This window comes from Notechis scutatus, chromosome 3 (genome assembly GCF_049901735.1).
Source record: "Notechis scutatus isolate UNSWTSFEM ecotype Mainland chromosome 3, rNotScu1.2, whole genome shotgun sequence".
Taxonomy (NCBI): domain Eukaryota; kingdom Metazoa; phylum Chordata; class Lepidosauria; order Squamata; family Elapidae; genus Notechis; species Notechis scutatus.
Genome location: NC_142011.1, coordinates 152,729,341 through 152,746,018, shown reverse-complemented (window position 1 = coordinate 152,746,018; position 16,678 = coordinate 152,729,341). Strand labels below are relative to the sequence as shown.

General features: G+C 34.2%; 1 protein-coding gene across 6 annotated transcripts in view; it reads right to left on the bottom strand.

The window, feature by feature from the left end:
• Positions 1–7,068: 7,068 nt before the first annotated feature.
• The window catches only part of NETO1 (neuropilin and tolloid like 1), a 90,403-nt gene continuing 80,793 nt past the window's right edge, over positions 7,069–16,678 (bottom strand). For 3 of the 6 annotated variants that reach the window (XR_015748858.1, XR_015748854.1, XR_015748857.1), the window contains 2 exons: positions 13,939–16,116; positions 11,686–12,120 (listed from right to left, as the gene is read on the bottom strand). The gene's annotated coding sequence lies outside the window, so the exon portion shown is untranslated. The other 3 variants (XR_015748856.1, XR_015748855.1, XM_026671866.2) reach the window with 3 other exon arrangements.

Sequence of the window (16,678 nt, the reverse complement as noted above, 5' to 3'; positions counted from 1 at the left end):
CTCTGGACTTGAATCTCCCCTGCTGCACATGTGATTCTGAGGTATTTTCCAGTTGTAGTTTTCAATCAGTTTTTCTCCCTTATATCACCTCACTCCCACCTTCTCATCTTGGCTGATGCACTGGATTTCAATACAAACTAATCCTAACATCTTACTGGTTACCTCAGAGATGCAGAAATAGAATCCTGTTGTATCCTCAAATTAAGCTGCTGTTTCTGGGTTCCAAGAATCCAGTTCACTAGAGTTGTAGCTTGCTGCTATCTTGGTCCCCAAGATGGCACAGTACCTACTGAGACTGCCTGCCACATTCGTCCAGATCCCATTCAACTTGGTAGGTTGGTTGGTTGGTTTGGTGGTTTAAAACTGAAGACTGAACTGACCAAAATCCCTATGGTTGCAGGTCTCAAAGTGTCACTATCTCTGCCTTTATTTTATTTACGCTATTGGTCAAAGACAAAAGTGACAAAATTGATCTGCATCAGTTTGCTTTAATCCAGTTATCATGACAGATTATTATTCATCACACAGCCATCTAGATGTTTAGACTGGAACTGGAATTTTTGTCCACTTATTGAGATTATCCCTAGGAGCTGAGATAGGCAGATGATGTAAGACGTTATTAAAGGTACCGTCTCAGGATGTAAGCTGTTTTGAGTACAACTGCCTTATGCTATTCACTAATGGTGATTTTGTCAATGCCGATCATGTTCAAGAGACATTCTTGATGTTTTGGGATTGCAGCCATGGAACTTATTGGTAATATCTTTGCTTTCTTTTGCCACAGTGGTTCTAGTTCCATTTGCAGGTCTTTGTATTTTGTGATTTTTGTCCAGTTCTTTCTCTTCTGTTCTGCTGTTATTATTATGTGTGAGTAATCTACAATTAAATTCACAATCTAAGACAGGTGGTCCTAACCAAGGACCTAAGAACTATTAAAGTATTATTATTACTACTACTATTACTATTATTATTGTTGCATTATTAAGTAGCATCTAAGAATATAGGCAGTTCCAAATAGGGTGGATTTTTTTCATAAAATTAGTAGTCAGGTCTGATAAATGCAATATTTCCAGAAATTGATATCCTTTGGCTATCACTCCAGTCACGATTGGTATAACAATGGATTTCTTTTTTCATAAGTGCTCAATTTCAATCTGCAAATCCTAGTATTTTGTATTTTTTTCCCTCTATCCTAGCATCATGTAGCATGTATACACTCATGCCTGGGCAATCTATCAGTCATTGGGCCTTATTTTTCCACACCTTTTAAAGACTTAAATGCTGTGTTATTTTTAATTTAGGTGGTAGCGGAAAGCACTGGCAACACAGTATGTGTTTATTCTCTCTTTTTTATTTTAACTGTTGCATAATTCTTCATTGTGAAAAGTAAGTAAGCTTTCAAAATATTTTTGGATCTAAACCACATATTTCAATAAGCTGGTTTAAACCCCAAAATTGGGTGATTAGACCAAGGCACAATACCAAATCTGAAAAGGTCCAGTGGTTTTATCCATGAGACTCATTTATTGGGGGGGGGGGGGGGGGACTCCAGCTATGGAGGGGGGGGGGGGGGGGGGGGGGGGGGGGGGGGGGGGGGGGGGGGGGGGGTTTGGATTCCCTGATCATCAAGAGATTATCGTTACTGCATTATGGAGTAATAAATAAAAAAATTACAAGGATAATTATTAGAGGTTTATTTAGGCAACTTGGAGAATAGTTTTTAGCTCCAGGTCCCTGATTTAAAAGTACATATACTTTTAGATAGCCATATACATTTCTCACAGTAGCAACTCTTCCAATTCTGTGTACACCATGGATAAAATAAATGGAAAAGTGGGATAACTTCAAAAGATGCCAAATGTTCATGCGTATCCCATATATTTTATTTTCTCACTTTTGTTCTCTAATTTATCTATTACTCATTCACATCTCTATCCGGAACAAATCTCAAATTTCCCATTGAAGCTAGGCAAGGAAGACATTCTTACCACATTCCAGTAGAAAAGCTAAAACATTAGTTTCCTTCAAGAAATATTAGTTTCCAAAGAAACCTTGATCTAAATAATGGGGTAGGCCGATATGCTTCTTGTAAGAGCATCTACTACTTCTATTAATAATATAGAATCAATATCAATTATCATAGCTGAATGGGTATTTAATAATTCTCATTATTTTTCTTAATATATATTTCCTCTCTCAGACTAATTATTCTGTAATAAAATCAGGATTACAGCTATAATACAGCCATACAGTAAAGTAACTAATAGTAGAATTGCTATAAATCAATCTATTTATCTATCCACCCACCCACCCATCCATCCATCCATCCATCCACCCACCTATCCATCTTTATCTATCTATCTAATCATAATTGGAGAAGCTGAAGCTTTTCTAAATAGTTGAATTAGGCCTTGCTAGTTTTAGAATTTTGAAATTGAAAAGAGTGAACTGTATATTATATTTGTTATTTAAAATTATTTCAAAAGAAATTAAGTAGTAAGATAATCTAGAATAAGTGCATAGACCCATTAAAATTACCTTTAAAAATGCATTTATTAGGAATGAAAAGCTTCAATCGTTAGTTAAGTAGAGGCAGTGTATTATCTTATTAGACAGAATCAAACATTCACTTATCTTCTCTCTCTCTTTTTCCCTCCCTCTCTCCCCCTTAGAAAAACAATATTTCAACAATATTTATTTATTGTTAGATTTATGTCCCACTATTCCTCCATGGGCTTTATGAGGTAACGGCTCAAAGTCATGTAATCAATTCCCATGGCAGAACATGAATCAAACTTTAGTCTTCTGGTTTTACTGAAACTCATTAAGACCACACTGATGTAAATCCCTGTATCCTGCTCTCCCCACCAAAATTTTCATGATTATTTGACATACGCACTCATCCCATCCTTCAGATAGCCATATTACATTATTTCCAGAATTGCATCTGCCTGAGAGAATCTACCCATCCTATCAGATTTGTTAGGGTGGGCAGGTGCTAGTTCCCTTCATTGATATCTTGCCATCTAGTAGAACCTCAGAAGTGTGCCTTTTCCATGGATCATCCCACCTTCCCACCCACCCCCAATAATCTGACAGTCTCTCAGAAACAAATAAAACTCTACCACCAACTTCCTGTGATATGTTTTTTTTTAAAGACCAGGGCTGCACAGGGCCATATATTACCTTAAAACCTCTCAAATTCTATTTTTAATGTGGTAGAGAGGGAAATATCTGGATACAAATCCTTTTCACTGTATCAATTTAATTAGATCAAATTTAAATATTATTAAAATGTAAAATGACTTAAATGTAGCTTTTGTTCTGGGGTTGCCCTATTTTTCCCCCCAGCCTTTTTGAAGATCAGTTCATAGCCTCCCTCTCTCCAAGGAAAGCTTTCAGTTTGAAAACATTTGGGCAGAAACTGGTTTAGAAAATGGAATCTAAATAAATCTACATGCATGCATATATATTTTTTGCTGGCATTCCAGCTTTGAAGTGTCAAAACAGGCGTAACTGATGACAACGAAAATGTTTTTTTCTGATTTTACATAGCAAGATGTGTCAAAGAGCCTGGGGCACAAAGAGGAAGCAATTAAAATGAAATTTGTTGTTCACAGAAAATAGGCAGAACATAGCAAGAAACATAGCAAGAATTTCATTGTCATGTACAACAAGGATAGCATAGGGAGACCACGCCTTTCGATTGTTTGTCTTTTGATTGCTACACAGAAGCTATGAAACATTCCTTTTCGTAAAGGATTCTTATCCTTGAACCTGATTTCTTATGCCACCCTTTTATATGCTTGATTATATGTATATTTGGCTCCCAAATAATCGTTACTGATGTTTTTCACTCTCTCACTCCTATTCATTCGCCATGCCTTGATCCTTTCTGGTATTAGTTTATTCCAGTATAGATTGGATTTTTAACACAAAAGTAGTATTGTGCGTCTTTAACCAGATCAGTACATTAGGCATGTACATGGAGTCATAAGGAGAACAGCCATTCCATGAATTTCAAGCACCATGTAGGCATTGCCACTCCAGCTGTAAAATGTATTGTAGCCTCCCTCTGCTGTTTTAAGTGCTTTATTCCTAAATCAGATAGTAATAAAGGTAATCAGATGGTTTGAATGCCCAACTGATGTAGTACAACAGAATAGTGTTAATACCCTACAATTTTTAAATAATAGAACTAGCTGTTCTATTGGTGTATTCTAAACTTTTTAGTAAGCCAATATCATTGTCAGGAATGGAACATTGCCCTTTGCATCCCACAACCTGTAAGAGTATAATTTACATATTAAAGTATGGAAAGCTGAAGTACATATCTTACAGTGTGGAACCAATGTCATCAGGAGGTTTCCACATTATGTGGCACAAATAAGCCGCACAGATCATGTTTGCCTTTTGAAATTTTCCTGTGGTTTCTTATTTGCCTGTTTGATTAGGTGGGAAGAAAAAGAGAATAAGAAGAGTTCACAAGTGGGCAAACATCCTAATCTAAATTCCTAACCATTCTACCTTTAAATTTTTGCTTGATCCTCAATTCAAGATGAGGAGTGTCTCTATTTCAAAATAATTTAACTTATTTTGGAATTTCTAAAACGTAATTCATCATACCCATCTGCACCTTTGAGTAATATGTATTGATTGCCTCTCTTTAGACTTTCCCCACTTTTAATCATATAATAACCTATTTACTTTATAAGGCTTGTATTGTGTAATTGTTGAAGCTTTGACCTACAACTGGGAAGTTCAAGTCTTCCTTTAAGCCATGAAAAATCAAAATATGATTTTGGTCCAGTCACTATCACAACCTATGACAAAGGGTTATTCTGGGGAAAGAGAGAAACATGCTATGAAGGAAGGTAACATTAAAATAAAGCAAAGTATAAATCTAACTAATGATCTTAATCATCAACAAAGATAGATAACTTGCCTAAGTGGTAGCATGATGATGAAAAATGTCAATAAGAAATACAGATCAGGACTTTCAAAGTTGTTCTGAAACTCCTTGAAACTTTTATGTTTTACAATTTACAACTTTACAATTCTCTGTTCATTTTTTGTGGAAATATATAATTATTCCCAATAACATCAAAATAATGTAGCAAAAATTGTAAATTATATTCCACGATTTATCTTAGCTCATTAAATATTTTCCCTATACTGACCTAGGAAATATAAAGTAGGTTTCCACTTTTCATTTGAGAATACGGATAAGAATTCCTAGTTTTTTTTAAAAAAAAAAATACTAGTGCTTTTTTGGGGGGCAGGGAGGGGGAGATCTAGATACATTGTATGAAGCAAAGGTTTGTCAGAATTACTTTACAGTTGAATGGTAACTCTCAATATCTTTTTTGTGTAGAAGTCCTTTGAATGCTATTTTTCAGCTCTGATCAAACAGCTTCACCTTTGAGAATTCATTAGCTCTATATAAATTATCTGTCAGGAAGAAAAAATGATCCTATAAGAAATCCAGGTGGAAATAGAGCTGTTACTAAAATAGACATCTCCTTAATACTACTGATCAAGATTAATAATTAGCTTCCTTCTTGCTATTCATATTGCATGAATCCTTGAACCTATTCTAGGCCAGCCTTATGGATCACCCAGAAAGGGGAAAAAATCAAATAGACATCAACTGTAGAAAAACTTGATTTGAGTGAATGTAATTAATATGCCATTTTTGCTTTATTTTTGGATCTGGAAGTGGAAGTTGGTTTCCTATCTTTTCTTTCCTACAAAAATCCCACCAATTTTATTTTTGGGGGGGACTTTAGCATTGTATATAAGAGAACCTCCTGTTGATAAGAAAGCAACTTTGTAAAAGAGAATATGGAATCCAATTTCACAGTTCAGCTCCCCATAGCTTCTCCTGGTATTAATTTAGTTTGGTTTAATTGAAATAATTAAACAATTAAGCATAGGATGTAATGTCAATTATTAAATATAGTAAACTGTTCAAATGAAGCAATAAAACCATTGAAAACATCAAAGGCAAAGTCATGTTTTCAAAATCTTTGGTCCCTTCAGATATCTCTGATAAATGTGAATTTACATCTGCTTTCAAATGTTGAGTTCAGGATCAGATTAAGGCCCATTAATGCCCTAAACATAGCCCAACAATGGTTTCCTTTGAACTTTCCATTTCTTAAAGTGACATTAAGATTCCATAAGTGCTGAAAGTGAAATAAGAGATTAAAAATTCAGTTTTCTTAATGACACTTCCACATTAGATCCCTATATTACACATTAAAAAAGTAAACAATACTCATTTTTGAAAACTATTTAATACTAAATAGCAGTGAACAAATATATAATCAAATGATTTATTATAACTAGGGCAACATAAAAATGCACATTTTAAAATCTGTTAACAAAATGTTATTAAAAATCTAAAATAAATTTAATATTTTATTAAAAATATTTTAATCATGCCCACAAAGATAAAATAAGATTTGATATTATATTTATTGAAATTACATGATCTTGAGAGCATTGTTTTCAATTCTTAAAATCCTTCAAACCAAACTTTTAATCTTTTGTTACTCACCATATCAATGAAAGCTTCTTTTAAAAAAATAAATTAAAATTGAACATTGTCCTGCTTCTGGTTTCAAATACTGACTCACACACAGTTGCTATAGGATCTGACAAGGTTTACTCAATTTCAAAAGATAATAACAGTCAAAGCACTCAAACCAAATGGTCCCAGATGCTTTCCAAAATGATTTGCTTTAACATATGAGAGGGCAAAAGAAAAATCCAAAAATCAGTCCAAAGTTCCGGGCGTTGGTTCAGAGTTGTTACCCTGTCCAGAAGGTTTCTTACTCAAACAATATTCAGAGGAATATCGTTGAAGAGCCAGGTATCAGATAGTTGTTTCCATCAAAGAACTGCCTCTCAAATCAGGCTGCAACCAGCTTCAATAATCACTTGAAGTTTCAGGGAATTGCTGTGCTCTACTCTCCTTTCTACTCACTGGGTATAGGGTCTGGAAGGCATTATATCATCCTTACCTGTCTGTTCCAGCTATCCAGGTGGTGATGTTTTGATCAGCCTTGGGTGACTCTTCATTGGTGTCGGCTGACATGCATACATTTCAGCTGGAGCAGCTTCTTCAGATTCAGAATTTGATGCCTGAACCTGAGTCATGACAAACATGACTAATAAGGACAATTGAAAACAACTGAACTTACTAGAGTATGGTAGTGAAAAAGCTAGGCATAATTGCAATAGAAGAAAATTCTGTGGTGCTCCTCTATTCCCTTGGATTCCTAAGCATGTGATTATTTTGCTTAATGGTTAATCTAGAGCGGGGTGAGGAAGACAGAATATTGGCAAGCATGGTGATACTTTATGGCAATCATAACCACAGAATACTGAACAGATGACTTGAGCATCAATTTTGATTAACCTTTTTCAAAAGATGGGATACAGTTGGAAACTTTAGCTTTTCTGTTGCTGACCTATAACTTTGGGTTGCTTAGCTAATGATCTCTAAGAATACTCCCAATTCCATACCAGCTTCATACAGGTTTGCCTTTATTCATCAAACACAGCTTTGCCCTTCAAATATTAGCATTCTAGGATGCATAACAAATATTTCTGAAGCAAAAGGGATTAATAAAAACAATTTCCAATATATAATTAAATAATAATAATCACCAACGCAAAAAACCCATGGGATACACACATAGTAAGTAGCGCTGTTACCACATAATGCCGTAGTAGTTTGAATGATTATAATAGCGTCTAACATAATAGGAGACTCACCCTTTGATCTTCAATATCACTGCAAGGATTGCAGGAGAGAAAGAATAGAATGGCTGAATATTCAAAATATTGTTGTCTGTATTTTTAACCATATTGTTAAAAAGCATGCATTGTCTTTTACTTTTTGTTGTTGTTATTGCTTGCATAAGAAACTGTTTTCCAAAACTTCCAAGTCATTTTAATAAATCTCCATTTCCCCTCACTAAGCATTTTCAAACAGCGCATCAATTTGTTGGGAAATCATCCGTATATGCTGAACATCAAAAGGCGCTCTGTTTAGATTCCTTTCTTTCATTCCATTACTATTTACCTTATCAATTGATGAACTAACATTTATTGGCTTACTCGAGTGTCATTTTATTTGTTCCTTCTTTAGTGTCTTGTATACCTTAACTGCAGCTTATTAAAAAGAGTATTCAATTCCTTCTGAAAGGAATGTGAATTAAGTTATGGGATTATGCTCCAGTGTCCAAAACAATCTCCTATTTAATAAGTAAATTTGATGTAGAATTCAAATCTAATTGGAAACTGGTCTTGGGTTATACTTTATGCTGTATATTTGTATCGTATTTTAAATCTGAGGTTTTTCTACATTTAGCATTTACACTTGAAGTTTATAAATTGGATTACTACTGTGTTATAATTTTAACTTGAAGCCTTATCTGCAACTTTTGGACTTTTCTTTAATAAGTAATCTAGCATGTCATAACTATATAAACAGTGAAGAGTATACTGAAAACCTATAACCTCCATGATGTTTTAAATTCATGTTTATTTGAGGAGGATTAGTACTAGTTTAGGAAAAGGCAAAGAATCCTCAAATATAATAGTCTTGTTTTTAAACACTTTTAAATTATAAAGTGGATGCCCGAATGAAACAGCATTTAGATTTCACCACATATCATCATCAGCAATATCTACTTTTAAAACTGAAGAAATAAATACAATGTATCTCCAACAAATGCAAAAATAGAATAGATTTAAGTCAAGTACTAATTTGGCAGATACATTTAAAGAAAGGGTTGAATAAAGTGGAATCACTGGCTGACCCCATTGTCCATTAAATGGATGCTTGTTAAAAACTGGTTGCCTTGTTCCTTATTATACTGAAGTCAGATAACGTAATAGACAGGCATTTTAAATCTGTAGCTGAAAATAATTAAGAATAAAAAGGTTCTTGTAGTGGCATAAAGACATATGTTTCATGTCTTTAAACCTTGTGGAATTTTCCAGTTTAGTCTCCCAATCACCTTATATATTGATTGTTAGATAATGTATATTAAATGTATTTTATTCTGAGAAGCATACCATTTTCTTTTAACTGGTAACGTGAATATTTTTGCTTTGTTTACTGAAAATGCTTGCTCAACTACTGCGCAATAAGGCAGGAGAAGAATATTTGCATCTCTTTTCTTGACAATTTTTATTCTCAGTATAGGTTAATAGTGCCAAATAGCAACATCAGGAGAGATAGAAATTCAAATTATCCCTTTTCTTGTTGGGGCAGACATAAGGTACACATACACACACACACACACAAAAAAACCCCTTATAATCCTTTTGGTTTAATCAGCCAGAGGTGAGATGTCATTTGGGAGACGAATTGCATAAGGTGTATTGTTGATTCTTGAGTCTTGCAGTAATTCAGGTTTTATCCACCAAGTTCAAGAATTCCAAGAAAGAGCTTGGATACAAAGCCACTCTATTACTTTAAGGCAGGGATCTCCAAACTTAGCAACTTTAAGACTTGTGGACTTCAGCTCCCAGAATTCCTCACCCAGCTGTGCTTTAAGGGTCAGGATTTTCCAATGGAAAATGGCAGGTGGGAAGAATGAATCAAAGCCATATTCTATTGTGCAAATTTGAGCCTCTGTCTTTGAAAAGAAGAGAATTACAGCAATCTTACTGCCTTTTAAATATTCACACCAACCTTTCTGTTTGAGTTTGTAATATGTCTAAAAGAAACTTTAAACCATTATCGTTTTGCAGTTTTATTTTCAAAGAGCACAACATACAATTCTACTCTATCCCCTATTTAGTTTTTTTTTGTTTTCATTGCTGTCTCAGTACGATTCTTAGAGAAGACTGAAAGCACATTAAAAAGCACTTTAAGCTTCCATACTGCATGCTAATATGGATAAATGATTTTTAGACCAATAGCAGAGTTTTAAGTGCATTATTATGTGCTAATGGGTATGCTAATGTACATTTAAAAAATAAGTGTTTTTTGAAGTGCTAGTGCTGAACAATGTTGTGCCTAATCACCGTGCTGTATTTTTTTTTTTAAAGGCCAGAATTTCCATATTCCTAATCACTGTCCATCCTAAAAAGTACTATTCCAAACAGCATGATTTTATCCGGTGCAATCACCATTAAATATAACTAGAAATGAATTTAAAAACAAAAGACACATTGTTTTTTTTTCTTTTTAAGGGATTAGATTATAGTATCTATAATCAACAAGAAAAAGACAATCACAATAAAGAAAGTTGTGGACAAATAAATTTACTTTGTAAAATGCAAAATTAGGAAAACAATCAGGTTGTTTAAAAAATCTGAATTAGAATTTAGGAAGAAGATGGATAGGAGGAAAAAGGACGTTTTAAAATTCGTTGGGCTTGAATTTCAAAAACTAATTAGAACTGAAAAGATAAATCGACACGAACAACAAAATGAACAATCAGTACTGAAAGATATACATAAAAAGGTGAATACACAGTAATGCCACTTAACTGTGGTGCTCCCTCTGAAGTTTATGGATTATCAGGAAAACTTACCTTGGTAGCAAATACTGTCAAATGTATTATAGCTCTAATTTCTGTTATTATCAAACCCTGGAAAATATTTCAAAATATTTAGAATATAACACCAGTAATCATAAAAGCATATCCTCAACTTATGACCAATTTTGGTCCTAAGTCATTGTGCTTCCAACCCTAAACATTGTGTGACTAGACTTGATTTTATTACTGTTTTGTGATGGTTGTAAAATAAGCCACTGTTGTTGTTAAACAAATCACATGGTCATTAAATGAATCCATCATATCTAATGGGTTCCCCCCCTATTTTCTGCCAGTAAATAGCAAAAAAATGTTGCATATCATGGTTACATGACCACGGAACTTTGCAACCAGTCATAAATGTGATCCAGTTGCCAGGTGTCCAGAATTTAATCACATCACCACAGGGAATGTGGGTAATTGTACTTTTAAGGACAGGTCCTTATAGCTTTGAAAACTCTGGCATTATTTCAAATGGTTCCTAAACAACCAGTTGTAAGTTTTAGACTACTGTAGGAAAAAGCTGGGTGCTCTCATATAAAGCTGAAAAACATTCATCCATGAGGAACGTATATCCAGCCAATGAAAGATGCTTTATTGCCATAATGAAGGCAAATTTGCAGAGGGTATCACATAGCCCAGGAATAAAGGATTGGCTCTCTAGAATAACTCTTCCTGAAAAGATCTGTTAATAGTTAACACTGTTGATTGTGGGGTGAACAAATAGGGAGATTTATAGTCAAAAGTATAGGAACAGATTTTCTATTTCAGAGGAGCTATACAGACACTGCACTGGTGTCCAGGGGCACCTTCTTTTGCACTCTCCTTTAGTATTTCATTTCAAGTGCTACCTTCATATGTGGGACCCTGCAGAAGAATTTGTCTCCTACTATGTAGTAATGTCAAGGGATTATAATGCAGAAAAGGAAATACTATCAGGAATGGCGTAGGCGTTTCATATGACAATATACTTCCTTTGAATATCTGTGGCGATGCGAAGTCATCCAGGTCATGGTGGACCTAAGGGTGCTTTATCAAGAGGCAACTGGACGTTTTGCTTCTCATTCAAGAAGCTTCTTCAGCTTCCTTAAGGAATTGTGTTGCAGCACTATCATACAGGTTACCCAAGAACTTGGTGTGTTCTATTCAACCCCCAGAACTATGATTTCTTTTATTTGTTAGATTTATATCTCATCTTATACCTAATGTTGGAATATCAGTTGAGAAGATTGTTCCTTGTTGAAGGAGTAACTGCTGTAACTGGTGCTGGGAGTTTGATACCCCGACCTAGATGATTGAGAATCTCCATAGATACTGTGGTAATTGCATTTTAAGAATACTTGTAATAATGTAATAATGGAGTACAGAAAAGTAACAGATATATCAACCCAAAAAAGAATAGCCCTGAATTTTTGTTAGTGAATATTTAAACGGCAAAAAAAGCTTCTGGAAAGCTTACAATATTTATAGTTAATAGTTATGATGTCAGTTCTTCCTTGTATTCTTCTGGATCCTTGTGACAACTTGTGGACCAACCAACAAATGAGTTCATAATCTGTGAAAATTGGCATATGTAGCATTAGCACTGAGGATAAATTGAGGATAAATTGTGTAAAGTTTTGCAATGAACAGTATGCAATAAATACTCTTAGGTCTTCATGGCTTGCAATGCCATATTTATGCCACTGGTTCTTATGCCAAGTGAACATATGTATATTATATTGAAACATAAAAGTAAACAATTAAAAATAATGGGCAAAGTTTCTTTGGTTTTCATTTTCATATGACCGAGCATAATTACACAAGCTAATACAAAACCTGAAATGAAATAGTCCTTTACTTTTCACTTGTCAACTGCTGTGATGTTCATTGGGAGAAACCTTAAAATATTTTTAAAGTAAATATTAAAAGAATATATACAATTTTTGTGAGCACTTTGAAAAATTCATAGTGACTGAAAATTGAATATAACACACAAATATGATAAGTATAAAAATCTAATTTGTCCTTCCCTTGAAACAAAATTTAATATGAAATGCATGAGAAAGCCACCAATAAACATATGTGATATAAGGAAGAATGAAGTCACTGTAGCATGTAACAAACAGGAATCCATCACAAACGAATCTACATCAGCCTGACTGGTTGCACAGTCAAAATTTACCTTTAAACTAGATTTGGCTATGATTAATAAGCTTGGATAGTATCACTGCAATAAAAGTAATTATTTTTAATTTTATTAATTTCCTGACTCTTAAATAGATAGGTCTTTATGAATCTGGTAATGGCAAACTCAGACAGTTGGATATTATATCAAAATGAAATTAAAACAGCTGCTGCAAAGCAACAGCATGCTTAGACAAGACTTGACGTACTTTGAAATATCAAACATTATAACCATTCTCCTTTTTCCAAGCAATAGCAATAGCAATAATATACAGCTTTATGGTGCTTTACAGTCCCCAACAATCTTGGTCCTCATTTTAACGACCTTGGAAGGCTGAGTCAACCTTAAGCCAGTGAGAATTGAACTCCTGGCAGTCAGCAGAAATAGCTTGCAATACTGCATTCTAACCACTGCTCCACCCAGCTCAGCTAAATAAGGTTGTGATCATCAGACTAATGGGGATTTTAGCACTTTCAAAACTACACAGAGGGGAAGTCAGTTCTGAGAGATAGCACTGCTTTTACAGACAGCTTGGCATGTGGAATTGCAATGGCCAGACTGTATGTTTAGCCATTTCAATTAACTCCCCCTCTGCCTGTGCAAACTGAAAGGGAGAGTAAATTGTAACATAAGTCTATACCCACAATTTTCCATTGCAGATCAGTATGATTCTACTTCCAGCCAAGGCTGGAAGCCAAATGCCAAACCAGGGCAAGTTTAGTTGAAACAAAAGGTATGGTAAAAGGGTTCTCAGTAGCTTCCAGAAGTCTTAGAAAGTTCCATGGAAATGAGAAGCAGAAAACTCAGAAGATGGATGCAGAAAAACTGATCTATGTGAGATACCATCCCACAGGACCACATGGCTGGCTGCTTTAATATTATCCTAATAACAAAGAAGAGGTCCTTCTTATAGTTACAGATGGTTCATCTATTTATGCAGTTTTAAGCAACAATAAGCAACTAGTTAACTATAGAAGGCTTTTGTTTATATAAAGGTATTTTTAATCTGAGATACTGTTGGCATGTAAATGCATCATAATGAAAACATGTTTTCTCCAGACAGTTACATGAGATTTTTTTTTCTCAAATAAAGTCAAAGTTTTTGTAAACAATTCAGATACCATGGGGTTTAAACATTCATTGTCAAGTTAGCCCTCACCACAAAAAAGTGCACAAACATGCATGAACATGGATGAAATTACTTACCACATTTAAACATCTTCATTTAAATTCTTGACTAGGCTATCCTGCAGTCCAAGAGACAATAGACTTTCTCTTTCTTTAATTGATTAAAGGATAACCCATCTGGCTCCTTTTTCTCAAAGTCTTCTTGTTGTTTTGCCTTTGCAATGTTCTGAATGATTAAAAAGTTCCTCTGGTTTTTGAGAAGCCAGAACAAATTAAAGGAGCATTGATGAAATGAATTTGTTGTTTGTTCTTGTTACAATGAGAGCTTGGCTTATTGAATCAAACTCAAGGAAACTTCTCTTTACATTGTAGCCATCTTTCACAACATGACATAGCATCAGAGACTTGTAATACATGAGGCCATACATTTTAAACATGGAATAGTGATCACCACAGTCCGTCAGAAATATAAAGTGCACTTCAGTATTATTCCAAGATTTCCAGTAACTCCATAACTCCCCACTTCACCGATCTATACAATATTCAATGTAAATGCAAGCAAATTGACTATTTCAAAGAGGGGCTTCTTTGCAGTAGAAGCTTCAAAGCTTAAGTCAATGTTTCTGCAGTAAAATTTACATTAATACATACAAATATATCAATTCTTTCCTCATCCAGCATAACTCCTACTCTATACTGGAAGTGCAATCACATGTCACAGACTTTGAGGTTAGTGCCAACAAATATCATGAGGTTTGTTTGTGGATATATATATATATATATATTAAAGGTATTTTGAATGCCTTCTGTTGTTTGAGGCCAGTGAGGGAAACACTTTTTACTCAACTGCTTTGTTTATAAAAGTAGTTACTCCAAAGTACACATCAAAAAATATGCTATTCGAGGTAATAGAAATTTACTTTAAAAAATTACAAATATTAAATAATTGCAATCAATCTATAATAACTTTCAACACTGGACTACATATGGCAATTTACAACATTTGATAGTTTACCATCAATTTTAATTTGAATCTGACAGCTGTCAGCCATCTGTGTGCACCCTTCAAAGCTACAATGATTCTGAGATTTCAACATCTGTGAACTTTAGCTTTGAGTATTTCAGATAATATGACACATTGATAAGTGAATAAAGAGCTTCTTATGCAACATTTGGGGTGGTTAAATAAAAGTCCTAGCAACATCTTTTTTTTAACACTGAGACAATGAGATAGGAATGTTCAGCAAATGACATGTGAATTGTGCAATTCATAAGGAACAAGCCTTACAGTATTTGACATTACACATTAATCCTAATGTAATCTATCAGAAATCTATCTATTGTACTGTGTGCAACATTCTTTAAAGTAACAAATGAAAATACTGTAGAAATCTCATCTTACTTGGATTTTTGGAAGAAATTAAAGATAAGTTCAGTATTTATTCATACTTGCTTCATTTCCTTCTTAGATCAGGGGTATTCAAACAGAGCAACTGTGAGACTTGTATGCTGGCTGGGGAATTCTAGGAGTTGAAGTCCACAAGTCTTAAAGTTGCCAAGTCTGGAGACCCCTGTTCTAGGTGACTTTCAGAATTCCATCTACTAAAAATGATTCATCAATGTACACTTAGATGTGACCCAGCGAATGTACTATAAATCCTTTATGAAGCCTTACTTAACTGCTAGAGTAAATAAAAGACTACTGCAAAACTCAGTTTAAGAAATTATTATACATTATTTTATGTATCGTTATATAAAAACTTACAATTAGCAAGCATATGACACAAAGAAATGGATTGGAATAGCAGTAAGTATGAATGCAAGCTTTTTACAATGAATCTCAAACTTTTTTTGCTGATTCAAATATTCAGAAACATACATGCAGATCAATTTCTCAGCGTGACCTTCTGCCACATCATTAGATACGTTTTCAACTGATACTTCTGTTGAAGTGGTTATGAATTCATAAATACCTGATTTAATCATTTGTTCCTGAAAGTGGATAACTTTTCTTTGTAATCAAATAACAAAATAAATAACAATATAAAAGAAAATATGGTTACAATAAATGATAGTAATAAGGGTCTTATTGCCATTCATTAGTTTTTCTTATTGACTGATGGTTTTTCCCCCCCATGAAATTGGAGTAGTTCGTTGGAGTACAGAACATCTCTAGCTTGTAGTTCCAGAGCTGATACTTTCATAAGTCACTGTTGTATATTCAAAATCATCCCGGATGCACTATTCTGAAGCAATCTACATAATGAAAACAATGAACATATAACAAGTTCAATGGAAAGAAACTTATTAGACACAATAAGTAAAATACTGTAACATAAGAAGGATATTGTATTGATAAGATGCCATGAATTCAACTATGAAAAAAATGTGATTTATTTGGAAGCTAGTTTTGTGCAAAATGATTAAAATTGCTCACATGGGTCTTAGGCCCAAAAATCCATCCATCCATCCACTAATAGGGATTTAATGAAATACCTGGAGAAGATGGAGCAAAGTTTTTTGTCCATTGGAAGAATTGGGATTTTTTTAAGGGTTTAAGCAACAAAACTAATTGTGATTGGCAGTATGATATACACCCCCCTCCAGGTTTGGGAAGCTAAGGGCAAAAAGACATATAAAGCCATGACACATAGAAGCCAATCACTTCTGGAACACTTATGAGCACATAATTTATAGGAAGGTGTGAACAGCAGACCTCTGAACAGATTCATTGGCCAGGGTCAAGAATAATTTTTTTAATAGATGTATGTGTGTGTGTGTGTGTGTGTATGTATGCATGTACACCCATACACACATA